Raw genomic sequence first — 22,061 nt, forward strand, 5'->3', positions numbered from 1 at the left:
TCTACCAAACTACCCTGCTACTGTTTTATTATCGAATATGTCAAAGTTCATTTTTCCTTATTACACTCGAGTACGAGATAATAAATATAAAACGATAAAAGTTTAATATTAGCAATGATTGTTTTTTGTTCGCCTACTAGTTTTATTACGTGTATCTTTCTATGTCAATGCAGATAACCTCCGTGTAAGACGTTATTTTCACAGTACAAAGAATTCCCCTAAACCTTGCGTAACATAATTCGTGTGAGAAAAATCATGCTTCTATCTTTCGCGTGGATATCCAACATTTCCGTTTCATTTCGTAAATTTCTAATAGTCGAAACGTATCTTTTCTATAATATGATTATATCGTACAACGTATCTGTAAGATTGTACTATATTCTAAATTAGTGCCTATGATGCTAAGTATAGAATTAAAGATGAATATAGAACAGGGTTGCAACTTGACCCTGACTTACATTTGAAGTTGACGAAGATAAAGCCCGATATATCGAAGTTCGTTTTAATGAAAGAGAACTATCCATTCGATTAATTATCCAATAAATTAAATGCATTTAACCATTTTCAATGTATGAATAGCATTTATTATACTTTATGATAATGTAAATCACGAAACACTAAGCGTTTGTTTACTGAGAATATAATGGTAAACGCGTGATTGCATTGATTTTAGTTTTATTGTTTGATACTCAACTCAATCGATAGAATGAAATTCAAAATTTACTTCGTTTCTTACGACGAGGACCTCTTTTTCTTACATAAGAGATTAAACAACTAAAATAAATAGCAATTGTCATTAATATTTTCGACACGACAACGGAGAAAGAGATTAAGACAATCGAACAATATCAAATTAACTACAAGTGTTAGGATTATCGCCTATAGTAAACTCACCACTAATCACGGAGGTTCGGCACGTGGCTGCAACTAATCATTCGCAATAATTCTGCTCAACAGATTACCTAGAATGGTACGTTTAATCATTCACTTAGCGACCCACGCTATTCGCGAGATCGATGTTGCGTAACTCGAAATCAGTGCGATAATAGTCACGATCCCTTAATCCATTGCATTTCACCATCTGCCTATCTAGTTCTCGACTCTACAAATTGAATTTCTAACACAAAAATTGTAAACGTACACAATAATCTAATCTACAACCTGGAAATTTCACTTTACTCCCTGTCGCTCTGAAATCCTGCGAAAGTCGTTCGTTCCTTGCGCAAAGAGTTATTCTTGAGCGTAATTATTTTAACTAAGATTTATTTATTATTGGTTCGTCGATATTCTTGACTAAACAAAACGCGAAAAATATATTTCTTGAATCGTACAGGATGGCATTGATTCTCTGATGAATCATATCATCGGTTTTTCCAATAAAATGGTTCTTCGTTCTTGCCTATTTCTGTCCTGCTGAGGTTCGAGAATGTATGAGTAATTCTCGCTAATACTAATCTCAATAGACCTAACAAAGCATCGTATTTGTCGTATTTCCAAGCAGAATGTTTCATTAAATTTTAATTAAATTTATGCGTGACGCACAATTCTCGGAGACTCGTCCATACTTTCCCCTGGACTTTTAAATTTTATCCACTAAAATACTGAACGCGCGAAGCTGTTTAGAAAATTGTCCAAAACTTCTGGACAAACAGCTTTTAGAAGGAAAGGGAGCATACATTTAAATCTATTACCATACATAGTTGACTTTGACAGATAAAGATAATCATCGCGCGACGGAAGTTATTGATCCCATCGACCTATTAATCATTCACGATCATATCCATTTCTGTGATAAGTGTGTAACTGATCTCTGTAGGTGTAATTCGAAATCAAAAAACGTTGAAAATCACCGGATATACAACTTTAAGAAGTCGTTTAAATGCAAAAGGTATTTAAACGGTTGCCGTTACGTAACGCTTTCTGTTCCAAGAAACAAAAAGAAATAAGAAGAAAAGAGGAGGATGAAAAAAATACCGAAGAAAATCTATTTTTCGATCGCGTAAAATAAGAACAGACGCTCGTTTCCATTCGTAGCAATTAAATAAACGGTCCCGGGGATTGTTGCATGAAAGAGCTAGATACGATTAAAAGGGAAATGCTCGGTTCTCCCAGCAGGGCTCGGAATCTCCGCGATTGGGTATCGTAACGTCCACCCGAGATCGCACTAAAGATAAACTGCCAGCACATAAAACATAATTTGCAACGAGTGAATTGCGATAAAACGAACCGTTAAAACCGACTGCGCGACCGTGGTCGAGGCGCGCATTAATTTCTGGATTATCCTCGGCGGTTTTCTCGCGCGACGAACAACCGTTCGAACTCGCGTTGTTCGATTATCGATTATCACTTATTCGCGTCTCCGTCGTCCTCGACCACAGTCCCAAGCGAGGAGAATTCTCCGAGGTGGCATCGAGTCGATGACTTATTGTTAGTCATATCGACCGACGCTCGTCGTATATTTTCTGACCCAGAAAGAGATTCTTGCTAGCGGAGAAGGAGAGACGAGGGACAAGTAGCGAATCGAGTCGAGCTAAACGACTAACACCGTCTATTGCCTCACTGCCGGTAAGCATACAACCATTGCGAATCAACGATTAGGGCCATACGTATTGCGGGACGAGTTGGCCAAATACCATTCCGGGCAACGAGATTTCTTTGAAATCAACAAATCAAATTTTATCCTTGCGTGGATTTATTTTCACGCGTATCAAAATTGGTATCATCGACGTTAGTCGCTATGTATTAGAATTTTGTAACTCTATGTTACTCAAAGTTACTCTAAAAATCTTAAAAGCGTTCGTGAAATAAAAGATAAACGAGTCGGATATATTTCCCCCTTGAAACTAAGAAACTTTTCAATGTAACATTTTTCCCAATATTGTATTGTTTTCGAGGTACTTGGATTTAAAGTTTTCAAACGAACACCCCGTATGTGGTACTCGTGTAACGTTTGTAACATATATATAGCGTATAAATAAAATTTATTCAAATAATATGAAAATTTATGAAAATTGATTCAAAAAATGCCTCGCTCCGATTTCAGGTCAAATATCGTGGTCGAATCCTTCTTCCGTCCTAATTCTACGAACGATTATTGCACGATACGATGTCGAAATATTGCTACCAGAAGGAAATTATTAGAATGACAAGTATGAGCAATAATATCCGTGAAAATCAGTCTGAAAATAGTACTTTATTCTATTGGGTACAACTTCAGACCTTTTCACTACAATTATGCAAAATATATAAATACCCGATTAATTAATAATAGAAACACAACGTCTTATACGAAACATGGCTTTTTTTACCGTGAATATTTCCCCCAATGGCGGATCTAAAAGAGATCAAAGGGAGGGAGTTGACTTTCGTAAGTAATTGAAAGTTAGGTAATTTTCTTTTTCCTTATGAAAAATTTGATTTCGCTTACAGCAACAGAAAGGCATTTATAATGTTTTGAAAATATTATCCAAGTATTTGATACCGATGAGTTAGAAATATTCGCGTTAGAGAGCTTAGAATGATCTTGTAGCGATTCTTTATCGCTGTTGCGAAACAATGACGCCCGATATAACGTATCGGTGCGATGGAAATAAGCGTTGACAAGTAAGTAAAGACGAGCAGCGTATCCGTGCATCGCTGCTTTAGGAAACGCTCGTAGCTACGCGCCTGGACGCGATTAAGGCCACGTTAAATGTTGACCATCCTTATACGTACGGTTTCTTTTATACGAACCCGAAGTTCCAACTGGAACAGTTCGTGACTACGTGGGATTTGTAATCTCAGAATTCTCATTAGTTACGGATCATCGAAGGTAAATCTGCATCATAAGTGAATACTTGCATCGTTTCCCGCTGCAACCTTGGTATGCGTAGCAACCAACGATGCAGGTGCTAGCCAGATATAATATCGTTTCCTTCGACATTAAGGCCTACGTTTGTGACTTGCGAAACGGTCGATCGAGTTCTGTGTTAAAGGAAGACGCGTTTCCTTTACGATGAGAATATAGTAAGATTGTTCTTTATACACCTGTTGGATTCTTCTAAATATTTCATTTTTAGATAAATATCACAGATTATTAACTTCCCTATAATATTATTTAATTTTATTCGTTCCCATCTTTTCAGTCAAATTTTTGTTTCTACACTTTCTCTAATATTCGAATAATAATATTTGCATACTAATGTTTTAATGCTTGAATGCTTGAATTATGTTCGTTGTTAAATATCTGAGTACCAAACTATTAGAACAGTTCCAGCTCTAGTTATGGAAACTAATGCTCGTAGAATGGAAGAAGGAAATCGTTGTGAGCACACCTTTACTTGGTGTCTTAGAGAGAGGAGCCACTTAGGTAGAGCCGCAGTAACTCTATAACATAAGCGTGCCAGTTGGTGGCAAATTTGCGGATGCGTGCAATTGGCATTGCCTATGCCCTGCGTATAGCTATATATCGGCAATGGTAAACCAGCTATCCAATCGGCAGCTATGAAGCAGTTAACTTAATATAGACACACTCGGAATGTGTGCCATCGACGACCTCGAGGCCTTCCCTAGGTCAGTGCTAATTCCCCAGAACCGACCACCTCTTTCGAATTTCCGGTTGACCTTGAAGACGTACAAGACATCGAATGGGAATACCAGCGATAAACTAAATTAATTTTCGAAATTTGAAAATAAAATCAATGCAAAGGATCTCCAAAACGTTCCGATAATCGAAACAAAAGTAACATTCGTCGAAGGCAATTCGAAGAATTCCAAGGGAACGTACGTTTCCTATGACGAAAGATCGGATAACTGAAAATCTAAAGTTCGTCGAAAGTTTCAACGACGAACTATGTACTTCCTCGATGTTTAATCGATTAAGCCAACATGCATTACTACGAAAATCATTTTACGCATTTCAGCGATCCGTTGTCCGTTGATTTTCACTTTCACTTTAATATTTCTTCACCATAAGTAGCCAAGTCGCGATACAACGTACACGGAATGTGATAATGGTATCCGTAATACCGCAACTGTACGATACTATCGAACACGGGTACATTTTTATTTAATGGAAACGGTGCCTCTTAGAAATATATCTGCCCTGGCACGTAAAAAGTCACGTTATCTGATTCGTAGAACATTTCGTATTTACTTGAAGCCGTTCTCGATATCGATGTTATCAGACAAGTCATGGAAACTCGGTATAAATTATTCGCGTTATGGCTTGCAGCGTAGCGAGCCAAGCAATTTTACTCGAATGGATTCGATGGTTTATCGAGAATAGCATTATTAACCTTTTGAGGACATTTTGGAGCAAGAACGCAAGAAATATCGTTCACATACCTTTTTGTAGCTTTTTAATTACAAATATCTACAGAATTTCCCGATGTCAAAAATTGTAAAAGTATGTCGTTTGACAGAGACCAGTGAAATTGATAAAACCGATTCGATAATGAAAATTTTAATTTTCCATTTAACGCGTAACGGATAAAAAGTTCCTTATCTTTTATTCACTGTTCAAAATGTTCATCTGGATAATAATTCTGTTCGTCTCTGTTGTCTGGCGTATCCAACCACCATCTGCAAAAGGTTAATCTCCTATTGTCTTGCATCGCAACTTCTAGTTATGTAATTGTACTCGTTACATACAAGGTATTAACGAAAGAAGGGTTCAAGACACACAGGCAGCGTTAGGATTAAGCAAATCACAGGCATTTTATATCATTATTAATTCTTTATGTAATAATTTTGTGTTTCGTTATAATCGAACAACGATAACTTCTTTCTTAGGTCTTTATTTCTCGAATATTTCAGAAGAAAATAAAAATAAAGGTCACAATACTTTTTTCTTTAAAGAATTAATACTCCGACACTGGTGTCATTTGTAAACATAGACTTTTCGAAGTTGTTTACTCAGGAACGAAGGCTCGTTTTGAATTTTCTTATTCGCGAGGAATCATCTATTTCTCAGTTTTATCGACCATAACTAACAAACTAGAGATCCGCCACATCATCGTGTATTGGACTTCGCGTATACGTAAATTCACAAGCATTCAATGACTCGCTTAGGATCTGCACTCAGAATTTTCAAGCACTCGATGACGAGCAAATCGAACGCAATTTCTAGCGTTCAGTTTTACCCGATAAGTTGGCTGACGTGGATGTCACACGCGCGAGAAGTAAAATTCACAGACGATATGTACGCGGTAAACAGGTTATGTAAAAATTTTCTGCGTCTAGCCAGTCGCTAATGAATTTTGAAAGGTACTGTTCTGCTTTTAGAATCGGATCAAATTTTAGTACGATGGTAAGAATATCGAATCGAGAAATATTTATTTATGATGTTACGAAACGTGCAACTTTTGCTTAAACTATATTGCTTTGAATCGCGACTTACGTTAACAATATACCGCAATGATCAATCGCGTGTTCGCGTCTATTAGCCACGCGATGGCTCTTTCCCAGAATTTAGACGGCAGCGAGTCAAAGAACTTGAGGTTAGATTAATCGTCAAACTTCTTCCCATGAAGATTGTGTTTGAGCGCTCGAAAAAAGTGGAATTCCGATGGGGCAAGGTCAGGTGAGTATGGCGCAAGAGGTACAACTTCCCAGTCCAGTGTCGAAACGATCTGGCGAGTCATCTTCGCGACATTGTGACCGCACGTTGTTGCAGAGAAAACGGACACGATCGCGTTTTGGGCGATTGTCACGGATTGCCTCGACCAACTTTCAAATTCGAATCTCCCCACCGATAAAGTAGAATAGCGTCGATGAAATTCGATGTTCGAAATAATTTAATTTAATTTAGGGGACGAGCATATGACTCTACTTTGGTCCCGCTGAATACCTGAAATATTGTGTTGCAGAAACCCCGTCATCGCGCGAAACGATCGAGCGACCCGACTCGTTTTTTACTCCGCGTCGAGCAGCTGTGTGTCAACAAAAACGCGAAAGCCCGTCGATAAAATTTAATCAACGCATTAACCTCCGACGTGATTCGTTCTGGGCAGCTTTTAATTCAGCGATCGTTTAATTAGACCATTTACCGGGAAACGTTCCGCGCTAGAACGATACTCGTGTCCGTAATTGAAGCTCGCGAGTCCTGTTGCTGGAATGCAGCGTCATATAAAATTTCGTTTGCATCGATAACGGCACTGAGGTAATAATCATTCGTATATGTTCAAACTGAATTTATTATTAATTATGGATGTCATATTATCAGAATATCCTAGCTCGTGGGTCTCTGGAGGGCATTAAAATAACATTAAACAACAACCTGAACAAAGTGCTCCACATTCTTTTGTAATCTATTTAGTAATAAACCATACGTAAATAAAACAGTATTGGCAAATCTGAACCTTAAAAATCGAATCGAAAGATTGCCACAGAACTCTGTGTTGTTCATTCAAGCGTTATCCGTCGTTTAACTAAAATTAGAAAAATGAAAAAATTAAATAGGGCCTCTCAAGAAGTGTCTCACAAAAAGCAACTTTGTTTCATTGAAATTTCAAGTGCACCGCTACTGCGTCGTAAAACTGAATCATTTCTTGACTAAGTTTTAACGACTGACGAAAAATAGGTCTTACACGATAATCGAAAAGGTGGTAGTTAAAACGTTTTAAAGCTACTAAAGGAACTTTCGTTCAAAAGAAGTCATTGTTACTGGATAATGGACAATGGAAGAATAATTTCACATAAACTTTCTCGATTGTGTCGCCAATAACGAACCATTAATCTTGTATACGCGCGGAAAAGTATCCTTTGAAATCGATGTTCACTGATAATAAACGCTTAAAGTGATGTCCAGGTGCGGGCAATCACATTTATGTGTTTGTTTATAGACAATAATTTTAACATAAAATGTACTATACGCGTCGAGCAAGTAAGAACACTTTGTTCGACAAAAAGATTTCAAGGACTTCGACTTTCGCTTTACGTATTTAACATGACACATTTTATTACTAGTACACCCGAAAATTTGAAAGTTTCGCACACCTTACACCTTGCACGTATGTAATAATTATAAAAATACTAGTGTGGTACATAATTATATCGATTTTTCAAAAAACTACGAAACGTAGCTTACTATAATGTAATAAATCAGCCCACTGTTGCAACTTGCGTGCTTCCATAAAATCATCGATAGAAATCTAGTCATTATTTGTTTATTCGATCTTAATCGTACAATAGATATTAGAAATACGTTGAGAAATAGTACTTGAAATAATACACTATCTTCTATCGCGATTATTTTATTTTTAGAATACAATTATGTTAGCCTATTCCACGTAATAGATTTGAAAATAATAAATGTTCTTGAAAGTAAGTGAAACACTTCGAATCACAAAACGATAATGAATCTAGGATTAAACGAAATTAGCGAAGCTACAACATTATTGTCGAATCGACTCGGTATGATCGATAGGTGAATCGAAGGAATCGATCTTGAGCGCGATCTTTCATCGACCAGAGATAAACGACGAAACACAGAAATTCCCGTGTGTTTTGTAATTTTCTGCGTGACAATTGACAATGACCATTGCCGAATCAACCACTTACAAGTACGTGCAGGCCGATAAAACGGTCCACGCGAAGGTATTACGTTCCGCCTACGCAATCAACGGCGTTAACGCGAGGATGTTAAGAGCTAATGGACCAACTTCCCGGACACGACGAGTTTCAACGGCCGTAGCGAATCCTCTGGCAATGACATTGCCGTCTGTCACGTTGTCGACGCTGACAATTTCTCGTTTTCATCTCGTTATGTTCGTTATTTCTATTGTTTCAACAATTACGTTTTCGTCGCGTCGTTCCGTGTCGATCGAAAATGGGGATGAAACGCTTCGAAACCATAAAACCCCTCGCGATTCAAAAATGTCGGGCTCTTTGTACCATTTTTGTAATACGAAACTATCAGGACCCGGACAAATAATAATTAGTACCAATAATTTACTAATAATAAACTACACAGGGTGAGTCTAGTAACTGGGCCAGACTGGTTCCATTTTTATTGAATGGAGTTAACTGAAATTTGAGATTTCAAGGATTTGAAAATCCCACCCTTAGATAATAATAAATAATTTCTATGATTGTCCAACGTTCATCAACGAATGGAGACATCACTCGAAGCGATTAAAATTCGAATAATACTCTTTTTTAACGTTTTAACCAGTTTTGTACATGCCCGACAAGGACATTTACAACGACACCGTAACGCACGTCCGTTCGAAGATCGGCAAATTGCTGTTATAAAAGCGTTAACAATAGATCCGCATCTTAGTACTCGCAACGTAGAAAATTACTACAATATGCCATGATCTACGGTCTTGAGAATATTAAGGCTGAATACATTCTATCTTCCACCCCTTGCCACATCACGTTGCATCAGGCGTTAAACGATACAGATTACAATAGCAAGTTATGGTTTCGCAGGTGGAAACGGTAGATGACAATATTAGTAGACGAGAATTTTGAGAAAATGATCAACAACTGACAACTGTTCACGCGATATCTTTCAAGAGTCTTAAATAATATATATTTAGTTAACTTATTCGATACTTTTCGAAAACGAGTATAAATATACACAGATATTGAATGCACGATATAGATATTGAGTTTAATAATTGCGAAATGCAAAGTTTGTGATCAATAACTGTTACAAGGTAAAAGTAAACGAGCCTATTTACAGTCGCGTTTATCTTATATAATTGTTTCACCTCGCATCACCAGTCATCTTTCTGTCTTTCGTGATCTAGTGTGTCTCGAACGTGTAATTGAATGAATCGTGGACATTCCCGCGAAGAAAAGTGCACTTGGCCTTCCAACATCAATCATACGTTAATTTGCAGTTACCATGAAAGAAGTTAGCTTTGCAAAAACTACGATAGACACGCGCGATGTTACATGGTGGGCTACAGAGATTTGAGTTACAAAACAATCTACTATCTGTATTTTAATTGCGTCGAGTGATTTCTTTAATAATTATAAAAACTTTCTATTTTTATGTATAATTTCTAAGAGTGAGATTTTTTAAGTCTCCTTTCCCTTTTAGTTCTTCTAGATCCACTATCGTTTACGTATAAACTACTATGAGTGCTGAACATTCCCAATATTTTTATAAATCAAAAATTCAAAAATTAGTTTTGACAAATAATTTAATTTCGAATTGCAGTAAGGCATATCATTCACAGATAGTTGAAAAATATTGGTACAGTTATGAATGTAAAGTACAGATAACCCCATAACCTAAATCATTATTAAAATTAATATACGATTTCTCAGTGAAGTTAACACAAAAGATGATAATTCAATTTAATGTATAACTTATTTACTTGTTTACTTTTCTATATGTACCACTCTCAAATATTCCTATCGTAAGGTTATCTTTCTCTTATCTAACGTTATGGAATATAAAATTATCAAACGTTTATGGATTTTAATTACCCGCGTATTAATTTTTTTGGAACTTCAGAAAATGAATAGCAAAACGAGGAAAACGAATAAAGTGTGCCGTATTGAAAATAGTGCAACAAAATGCTCAGTTAAAAAACACAGTTAACACGATGAGACCTGATCTCGGTTAATAATTCCCTCGTGTCGTAAACCGCAGACTATTTCGCAATGAAACGTCAAACGTCTCGCAATTATTAATCTATCGACTATATGCAAAGCAAAACAGTATCGATTATTTATTGACTTTGTCGCCTTTATACGATTTCAATTATGATATCGAATACAGATTTTATATAACTTGTGGTATGCATACCAATTTCGTTTTATTCCGTGTATCTTGAGTTTTCTTCTTTCGTTACTTGATTATACTTTACTACGTAATATATTGCCAAGAGAAAGTCAAATTAATATTAAAGTTACATTGTTGGCACTTTACGTTGAAACAAGAGGAGTAGTGTTAAGATTCACAGTGGAAGAATCGGATGACGCTTTCCCATGACTATAAGGAACACATGGAAATAATCTTCTTGGAATCATGAATAAATCACCGCCGCTGACTACTCGTCTACGGTCACCGAATTCACTCTACTTTCTTCTTGTTCTTACCTAATACCGTATTGGAATTACCCACATTTCTAAATCAAAGCGAGTGACATTTCCTTTCTTTAACGACAAGAAATTCAGCGAGCAGAAGCGATTATTTAGATAATTTCGCAACGAGTATCATTATCGACAAGATTTTTATCAACCTACTAAACGATTTTGTACCTCGGTTTTACGGAAACTACGAAAATAATGAAACTACTACACCAGCGCTAAATCTGACAAAGCATAGTACATAAACAAAAAATTTAACAATATCCATCTATTTATAAACGGTGATTTGCGTATTCGAAACAAACAGGATTCGTAAATTATTCGAAGAATCTCGTGCGCTGAAATTCCCTGCGGCGAACTCTCGATTTTACCACTTTCGACCACGAGATAAAATATTTCCGTTAAAACGATTATTTATATTAGAGTAACTTTACCGATCGATTTGACGCGGACTATCTGCCACGTCGTGCAACATTATAGGACGCATTGTTTACGATATTCGATTACAGGAACTGAATAATTTGGCCTACTTCGGAAGACAAGCGAAGCTTGAGCAGAATCCGTAAGGACAGTTCAATCGAATTTGATCCGATATTAAGCGAGACCCTCGGTAAAACTTGTCATGTCGTATTAAGCTTTAGAAACAACGGGCATCGTTGACCACCGAGAGTATTAGCTTTAACAGTCGCGCGCGCAGTTACGATTATTCGCGAGTAAACACTGCACATCGTATCCATTTGCGAAAACGCAAGCGATATTGGAGTTCCACTTGTAAATTGATCCACCGTGTCTGCGACCACTGTTGGAAAGCAGGTGTTCGTAAATAATATCCGACGCGCGAACAAAAATGCGTAATTCAAGCATACGACATTCGATGAAGACGCACGGAAGTTAATCTGTCAGAATATACAGCGTGTTTCATAACACGTGGTAGCTGGTTGCTCAAACTCCATTTGTCTCAACTCTAGTTATCAGGACGAATGAATTGATTGTACGAAACAATATTTCTAAACAGAGCTTGTTGACTCCTTTACCGACCATCTTGTTAATTATTCCGTTCTACGAATAGGCCTAATTTATTTTCTCGCAAAGAAAACGGGACATTTCATTAATTTGCGTTAAAAGAAATAATGAATATGTAGATATTCAAACTAAGAAATAGCAGATAAGCATTTGATCTATGAAGTTGCTAAACATAATTCAACCAAAGCAAGACATCGGTATGCAAATCGTATTCTCGATAGACGTTTGTCAGACGAAGGAAGTCTGTCGATTTCTAATTGTGGTACCTGAATTCGAATTTTTAGACAGTTCTTAACTAGGATTTAGCATTTTTTAAATATATATTCCGGTATGTATAACGCTGTATGCCATTGTTACGGCCGGATTTGTTTTCAGCGAGAAATGATATACTTCGTTAAGAGTAAAAACCATATACGACTGCGTAATTAATGACAAGCTTATCGACACCGGTTTTCTCTATGAAAAATTAGCACGTCAATCTTATGTTAATTTCTTGACTAATCAATTAATCGAAGTATTGGAAAGGATGTATTGCGTTGCATGTGAAGCATGCATAATGATGTACCATCTTTTTGTAACTAAGTAACCAAACAGTTTTGTTAAATAAAAAATATACACGTCGAAAACATCAATCATTATTTAAAGGAAACCTAACTGTACTACATAGTATCGGAAAGAAATTAATCAAGTTGTATTGTTCACGCGGTATATACGAGGAAGATATAAATATATATATTTTTCCTCGTAATCGGGACAGCATCAAGTGTCTGCGGAATAGCAACGTTTCTTTGCTTTTTTTTCATCGTCGAAAACGTGCATTACATTGCAACACACAAACATAAATTGCGTTATCTGATAAGGATCCCCGTGATACCGTGTATAAACTAGATAAAATCCTTTCCTACTTGCCGCTGATATTGCGCAAGAATGCCAAGGATGACAATGTTTGATCGAGAAGATGGCTTCGAGAATCGCCTGTTACAATTAACTCTACAGCGCCGAAATTTCTCCTTTGTTAAAAATTAATATTTTTTAGAAATATCATTGGCTACATTATGTAGCTGAGATTTAAGATTGCAATATGAAAAACACATTTTATTAATTATTTGCAGATTAATTAGAATAAACAGATACAACTTACGTTAGCAGCATGTTTTATGGCTAGAAATATTAAGTAAATATGCCTCGAACATCCATCGTTAAACATTTACAATAAAAATATGGAACAACAGGAAAGAAACACGAAAGAAACGTTAACCTAACTTATCATTTCAAAATGTTGCTTTGTCGATACGAGTCTGATACTGAATTTTTCCTTTACAGTTACCCACAGATAACAATCTAATGGTGTAAGGTCTGCTGACCACGGAGGCCAACAAACTGGTCCTCCTCGACCAATCCTTCTTTAGACGTAATGTTCATTCAACCAATTAATACTGACTTTACAATTAACCTGTTACAATTTCCTTTGCGTTTCTATCTTTGGTCACAAATTCTTAAGAGAGTACCTCTCGAAGCATATTTATAAGACATTATAAATTAACATATTACTTTTAACCACAACATAACATGCTGAATGTTGGCCAAAAAATGATCGAACACCAGATATACTTGTAGTACATTTAGATACTTCACCTGGGCATATCATTGCACAACCTTGCATTTAACAACAATTTAAAAATAATTTTACTATTTTTAAATTGTACAAATCTCTCATTCAACACTTCTTACAGTAGATTTATTTAATAAACATAGTCCAAAGCTTATTTTTCTGTAATAAAAAAAGAATGCAAAGTTGTACGAAATATTGCACAGCCATCTACGGTAGAACGTCCAAGTTCATCGAGAAACAATCCGTTGTCCTCGAAACTAGATGGCGCCTCCAGCATGTGCGAGCGAAAAATACTTGTAATTATTGCTACTAATATAATAGAATAGCAAACACGAAAAATAGTACGCAACTCTAAATAGAACTATACAATTAAGGCAAATTATTTGAAACTTTAACTAGAAAAGTAACGCGAATAATTTGTATTTCGCAACGCTAATAGCAAACCGTTATCGGTTCTTACTCGCAACACTACTCTGAAAGAAAACGCGAAAAATATTCATTGTTCACAACTCTAAAACTAATCGCGATAAGTTTAAATTATGCGGAACGCTATCTTGAAAGCAAGCGCGATCATTCGTATTTCGCAACACTAATGCAAATCGCGATTTGCCCCGAAATGCTGGTTGTGTGGTACAAGTACCATCTGAAAAACTACAACTACTACTACTGCTACGATTAGAGGCGAATTCAGTGACAAAGCAGTAACAGAGAATGACTTTCCATCTTTATCCGAAGATGAAGATGGAGAGTCATTTGTTGCAGCCCACTCTTGAGACAATTTGTCAGGGCCTCTTCGACTCATCGAGTCTCTTCTTTTTTCGGCGGACCTGCCAAAACCTGAAACTTAATACTAGACTCGAGCACTCCGTGCAATACGCAGACCTCCAACAATTCCAGGAATTGTTATCAGACCACGTGTGAAGAAACTCGAGCGGGACGAGCGTTTCGGGGGACCTACCGCGAACGAACGCGAACGCGAAGAGCGACTCTAAAGTCACCGCACGATTCCAAGAATCGAAAGTTAAACTAAAACAAACTGTACAATCCGTTTGGATCGGCTAACGTTTCGATTCTTCAAATCGAACTACAGGTATAGGACCTGTGACAGTCCTGCCCTGACCCTACCTACTTACATCTAACACACGTACCAGAAAGCAAGTTACCTACCTACCTAACCCTATATTTAAAAAATAGCAAAACACATTCTCGCAAACAAACACTCCACGGTTCTCACACATCATGTCCGGGCGCAAAAGCCTACACTAGAGAGGATTCCCCGGGGTTCCTCCGACACCCGGACATTGCATACAACATTCACACTCTAAGGTACGTACCATGTCCTGAAATCGGCTGACAAACACTACTGTTCATTGCGTATTTTCATTGTATGTATACATAAGCATTTGCATAGAACATTTTAATGCATGTGTCTTTAATAAAATATAATATATGTAAAATTGAGAAGTTAATCTATTAAGCATTCTATAATACATATTGCTGTCGTGTATGCAATATTTACTATTGCCAAATAAATGGTAAATTTGATATTATTATTAGAATTGATAAGAATCTAGTGTTACAAAATTCTGGAATACAAAGTAATGAACTTTTGAAACGACGCACTTCCACAGCCTAACCACACATACATACATGTAGAAAGTACGTCGCGCACGATACATTAGCATTGTCAGCCGCACACATATAGATTATTATTATAAATCCAAGTCATCGTGCCCATTGCCTTCGCCCACGCAAGCAGCACCTGGGCACTTGGGTGAGTTTAGGCAACGAACACGGAAAAATATCCTGAAAATCCTCAATTAGAAAAAATGATTATGATAAATGCTAGCGGATAACGAAATTTTATTTATTTATATTTTCTTATTTTATTTCTTTTACTGGATTTACTATTTGTCATAAATGAAGAGCACAAGTTTAATACACATTCAAAATGAAAAAGATTATTAGTAAAGGAAATTATTCTGCATATTATTAAACTATTTAAGAGAAAAGACTTTAATCAAGGTTTTATGATAAAATAATTTATTTTGAAAATTTAAGATAAGTTACTGAAGCAATCTGATTAAAATATTCAACCCTCGGACAATTCTGTGGTCAAGGCGTATTTTTTAAAGATACAAATAATAAATAATGCTTGACTAAAGAATTGATCCGTCGCGAAATGTTTTCTTGTACATGAATTCAAAACATTATATTTTTAAACACGTAAGGAGAACCTTTGGTATCTTCGGTACAAAGTCATCAAATTAAATTTAAATGCGAGACGTGAACAATTAATTTAGTAAAATAATTTATCATACTACTGGAGCATTCATTTGTCATATTAAAAATCGAGAAATACAAGAAAACCCTAACCTAGACTAAAAAAAATATAATAGTCCATGTTACTACTCACGGGTATGATTCATACCCGCGGTCACTAAATTCGCCAAAAATACTAAGTATACAACTGGTCACCCGCGTCGATTAGGACCTTTTTGTCCTACGACGTGATTGAGGACCTGAGGAAACAAAATAGCATGCGACTCACCAATTGTAGAATGGAAGCACCCGGACGACGATGTTGGCTAATAGGTGTCATCGACAAAGTCAGCAACGAAGACAACATCAATTTCAGCAGCAAAATCGTCTGGGTCCATAAGCACGATGATGAGATGTCACGATCCTGTAGAAAGAAAGAGTAAATGTTTTAACGAAAAGGTTTCTACCGTATTTGAAAACTTGATGTATGAAAATTTGAATTAAATAATTTTTTTTAAGCGTACTCGGAACAAAATACGAAGGATACTTACATTTTTCACACGTAGGCATCGCCAAATACTCTTTTTCGCATAAGTACAGGCCTCCTGTCGAAACATGTTCACAAACTCTCAAAGCACTATGGCGTCACGTCGATTGCGTGACCGTAGTTTCACTCGAGCGTCCCATGTGTTATAATTGTAATTAGGGGCTATAACGGAAATAAAGCACAAATTTGTTAACCAACACTTATTAATATTGCATAAATGCATCGATGGAGAATGACGAACAAAATAGAAACGGTTAAAAATGAAAAATGCGTGTGACCGTAGTTGAGCGTCCCATGTGTTTGAGTTATAATTACGGACGTTAACAGAAGTAAAACACAAATTTGTTAACCGACACTTATTAATATTGTATAAATGCATCGATGGAGAATGACGAACAAAATAGAAACGGTTAAAAATAAAAAATGCGTACCTAATTAGACGCGAAGCTGTCAACGCACTTATCACACCACTTTCCAGACGAAGAATGACGAACAGGATCGGACGCGTCTACCGCGCAAGGAGTGGGGAGTGGGGTGAGGGAGTCACGTAGTCCGTCTCGATTCTCGATGCACACTTCGAAGGAAAGGTTAAACCTTATATCTCGAATAACTGAAAATAAATAAAGGAAATACATAAAATAAATATAATAAATACAAAAAGATACCAGAGAAACAATTACTTAATGATTTATTCTCTTTATACCCTTGTGACGTCACAATGCGAAGCAGCCAATCAGTGGCGCTGCTTGAATGTCGAATATCGATCTGTAATTGGATGCACATGTTACTAGATCGGGTGAAATATATCAATTACAATTATAGAAACATGTAATGTGTGAATATTAACTTTAAACGTAAATCAGTTTCTTATATAGAAGTTTCTTTTGTTTCTATTAAACTTTCTAAAGATATTTGTTCCAATTGTCACTAGATTTACATACCAATCTTTTTCGACGCAGTGGCGAAACATTGAACTTGACACAGTTTTGGTAGTCTGCTGCAGGCATAGACGAAGTGTCGTGTAGATGTCACACGCAATATTTTTTACGTAACACACGGATTAATGGCACAGACAATGCACAGTGAAGATCTGGAAAGCAATGCTTTTTCATGTCACACGGACAAAAAATTCGTGAGTTCAGCTCCAAGGTGAAGTCGAGCGGCCGGCCGACCGAGAATATAAACACAACCTAACCAAGCGTTCAAAAGATAGCAAGCGTATCGGATTACAAACCGTGGGTTACGAATGCTAGCAATGGTAAGAATAAAATTACTTTTAAGAAATATTGTAGAATACACAAGAAATAGTTGCAGACGTGTAATAAACTTGAACAGTATTTATTACATTTGTATTTATATAAATTAATGTTATTGTGTATTCTGTACATATTTTTTACCTGTTGTTGCATTCACAAAATTTATATCAAAAGCAGTGATTCTAATTTCGATTAAAATATAAATAAATTTACATATTACAATCGATTTACTTATTACGTACGTATCGCATGATAGATCGATTTCGACATTCAAGCAGCGCCACTGATTGGCTGCTTCGCATCGTGACGTCACAAGGGTATAAAGAGAATAAATCATTAAGTAATTGTTTCTCTGGTATCTTTTTGTATTTATTATATTTATTTTATGTATTTCCTTTATTTATTTTTAGTTATTCGAGATATAAGGTTTAACCTTTCCTTCGAAGTGTGCATCGAGAATCGAGACGGACTACGTGACTCCCTCACCCCACTCCCCACTCCTTGCGCGGTAGACGCGTCCGATCCTGTTCGTCATTCTTCGTCTGGAAAGTGGTGTGATAAGTGCGTTGACAGCTTCGCGTCTAATTAGGTACGCATTTTTTATTTTTAACCGTTTCTATTTTGTTCGTCATTCTTCATCGATGCATTTATACAATATTAATAAGTGTCGGTTAATAAATTTGTGTTTTACTTTTGTTAACGTCCGTAATTATAACTCAAACACATGGGACGCTCAACTACGGTCACACGCATTTTTCATTTTTAACCGTTTCTATTTTGTTCGTCATTCTCCATCGATGCATTTATGCAATATTAATAAGTGTCGGTTAACAAATTTGTGCTTTATTTCCGTTATAGCCCCTAATTACAATTATAACACATGGGACGCTCGAGTGAAACTACGGTCACGCAATCGACGTGACGCCATAGTGCTTTGAGAGTTTGTGAACATATTTCGACAGGAGGCCTGTACTTATGCGAAAAAGAGTATTTGGCGATGCCTGCGTGTGAAAAATGTAAGTATCCTTCGTATTTTGTTCCGAGTACGCTTAAAAAAAATTATTTAATTCAAATTTTCATACATCAAGTTTTCAAATACGGTAGAAACCTTTTCGTTAAAACATTTACTCTTTCTTTCTACAGGATCGTGACATCTCATCATCGTGCTTGTGGACCCAGACGATTTCGCTGCTGAAATTGATGTTGTCTTCGTTGCTGACTTTGTCGATGACACCTATTAGCCAACATCGTCGTCCGGGTGCTTCCATTCTACAATTGGTGAGTCGCATGCTATTTTGTTTCCTCAGGTCCCCAATCACGTCGTAGGCCAAAAAGGTCCTAATCGACGCGGGTGACCAGTTGTATACTTAGTATTTTTGGCGAATTTAGTGACCGCGGGTATGAATCATACCCGTGAGTAGTAACATGGACTATTATATTTTTTTTAGTCTAGGTTAGGGTTTTCTTGTACTTCTCGATTTTTAATATGACAAATGAATGCTCCAGTAGTATGATAAATTATTTTACTAAATTAATTGTTCACGTCTCGCATTTAAATTTAATTTGATGACTTTGTACCAAAGATACCAAAGGTTTTCCTTACGTGTTAAAAAATATAATGTTTTGAATTCATGTACAAGAAAACATTTCGCGACGGATCAATTCTATAGTCAAGCATTATTTATTATTTGTATCTTTAAAAAATACGCCTTGACCACAGAATTATCCGAGGGTTGAATATTTTAATCAGATTGCTTTAGTAACTTATCTTAAATTTTCAAAATAAATTATTTTATCATAAAATCTTGATTAAAGTCTTTTCTCTTAAATAGTTTAATAATATGCAGAATAATTTCCTTTACGAATAATGTTTTTCATTTTGAATGTGTATTAAACTTGTGCTCTTCATTTATGACAAATAGTAAATCCAGTAAAAGAAATAAAATAAGAAAATATAAATAAATAATATTTCGTTATCCGCTAGCATTTATCATAATCATTTTTTCTAGTTGAGGATTTTCAGGATATTTTTCCGTGTTCGTTGCCTAAACTCACTCAAGTGCCCAGGTGCTGCTTGCGTGGGCGAGGGCAATGGGCACGATGACTTGGATTTATAATAATAATCTATATGTGTGCGGCTGACGATGCTAATGTATCGTGCACGACGTACTTTCTACATGTATGTATGTGTGGTTAGGCTGTGGAAGTGCGTCGTTTCAAAAGTTCATTACTTTGTATTCCAGAATTTTGTAACACTAGATTCTTATCAATTCTAATAATAATATCAAATTTACCATTTATTTGGCAATAGTAAATATTGCATACACGACAGCAATATGTATTATAGAATGCTTAATAGATTAACTTCTCAATTTTACATATATTATATTTTATTAAAGACACATGCATTAAAATGTTCTATGCAAATGCTTATGTATACATACAATGAAAATACGCAATGAACAGTAGTGTTTGTCAGCCGATTTCAGGACATGGTACGTACCTTAGAGTGTGAATGTTGTATGCAATGTCCGGGTGTCGGAGGAACCCCGGGGAATCCTCTCTAGTGTAGGCTTTTGCGCCCGGACATGATGTGTGAGAACCGTGGAGTGTTTGTTTGCGAGAATGTGTTTTACTATTTTTTAAATATAGGGTTAGGTAGGTAGGTAACTTGCTTTCTGGTACGTGTGTTAAATGTAAGTAGGTAGGGTCAGGGCAGGACTGTCACGGGTCCTATACCTGTAGTTCGATTTGAAGAATCGAAACGTTAGCCGATCCAAACGGATTGTACAGTTTGTTTTGGTTTTACTTTCGATTCTTGGAATCAAGCGGTGACTTTAGAGTCGCTCTTCGCGTTCGCGTTCGTTCGCGGTAGGTCCCCCGAAACGCTCGTCCCGCTCGAGTTTCTTCACACGTGTTCTGATAACAATTCCTTGAATTGTTGGAGGTCTGCGTATTGCACGGAGTGCTCGAGTCTAGTATTAAGTTTCAGGTTTTGGCAGGACCGCCGAAGAAAGAAGGGACTCGATGAGTCGAAGAGGCCCTGACAAATTGTCTCAAGAGTGGGCTGCAACAAATGACTCTCCATCTTCATCTTCGGATAAGGATGGAAAGTCATTCTCTGTTACTGCTTTGTCACTGAATTCGCCTCTAATCGTAGCAGTAGTAGTAGTTGTAGTTTTTCAGATGGTACTTGTACCACAACAACCAGCATTTCGGGGCAAATCGCGATTTGCATTAGTGTTGCGAAATACGAATGATCGCGCTTGCTTTCAAAATAGCGTTCCGCATAATTTGAACTTATCGCTATTAGTTTTAGAGTTGCGAACAATGAATATTTTTCGCGTTTTCTTTCAGAGTAGTGTTGCGAGTAAGAACCGATAACGGTTTGCTATTAGAGTTGCGAAATACAAATTATTCGCGTTACTTTTCTAGTGAAAGTTTCAAATAATTTGCCTTAATTGTATAGTTCTATTTAGAGTTGCGAACTATTTTTCGTGTTTGTTTTTCGTAGAATTGCCCTGTAGGATTTCAGGGGTATGTGTTTTCACAAAAATTAATTGTAATTGACCCGTGCAGCAAAAATCATTCTTTCAGAAGGATTTGAAATTTTTTAATTTCGTCGAAAACTTTGTCCACCTACCACCCATCGATTTTTCTTTAGAATTTGTTTTTATTAAAATAGTTTGTTCTAACATAGACTTGAAAATTCGGACGTGATTTTAGCGTCCTTTTCTTATGGATGACGGTCAGTTGACCAACTATTCACTGAATTAGTATTAAAAATTAGTATAAAAGAAATACAATAAACATTCCAAGCTACCGTTTTTCTTTTAATGCTATGCGAAACACACACGAGGTATACGAATAGACCTTTCACCTCATAGATTTTGATGATCCGATCTGACTGCCATACTGAGTTATTTTTTAAATAAATGATGTGTTACAATTTAAAATAAAAAATTAAGGATTTTCGGTGTAGTTGTCAATGAGGTACATCCTTACGTATTTTAATAATCTCGAAATCTTTAAATAATCTTAATCGATTGGTTATTCTAATGAAATTAATCGATTGATGCTCAATTCTGGACCGCACAGCTTTCATTCCGTTAAAAAATACTGAAATTTATGTAATTTCATTTTCTGTCTCACTTCCTCTTGTGTTTATTTCTAAATCTGTTGGTAACGTTGCGAGTGATACGAAAATGGTAATGGCGCTCTAGAGCCCCAGAAAAATGGACCGAAAAAATACATTGGGTGAAAGGTCTACTTGTATACCTGGTCTGTGTTTCTATACTTCGTTTGTAGTTCATACCATTAAAAAATAGTA

The sequence above is a fragment of the Colletes latitarsis genome, chromosome 2 (assembly GCF_051014445.1).
Source record: "Colletes latitarsis isolate SP2378_abdomen chromosome 2, iyColLati1, whole genome shotgun sequence".
Lineage (NCBI taxonomy): Eukaryota > Metazoa > Arthropoda > Insecta > Hymenoptera > Colletidae > Colletes > Colletes latitarsis.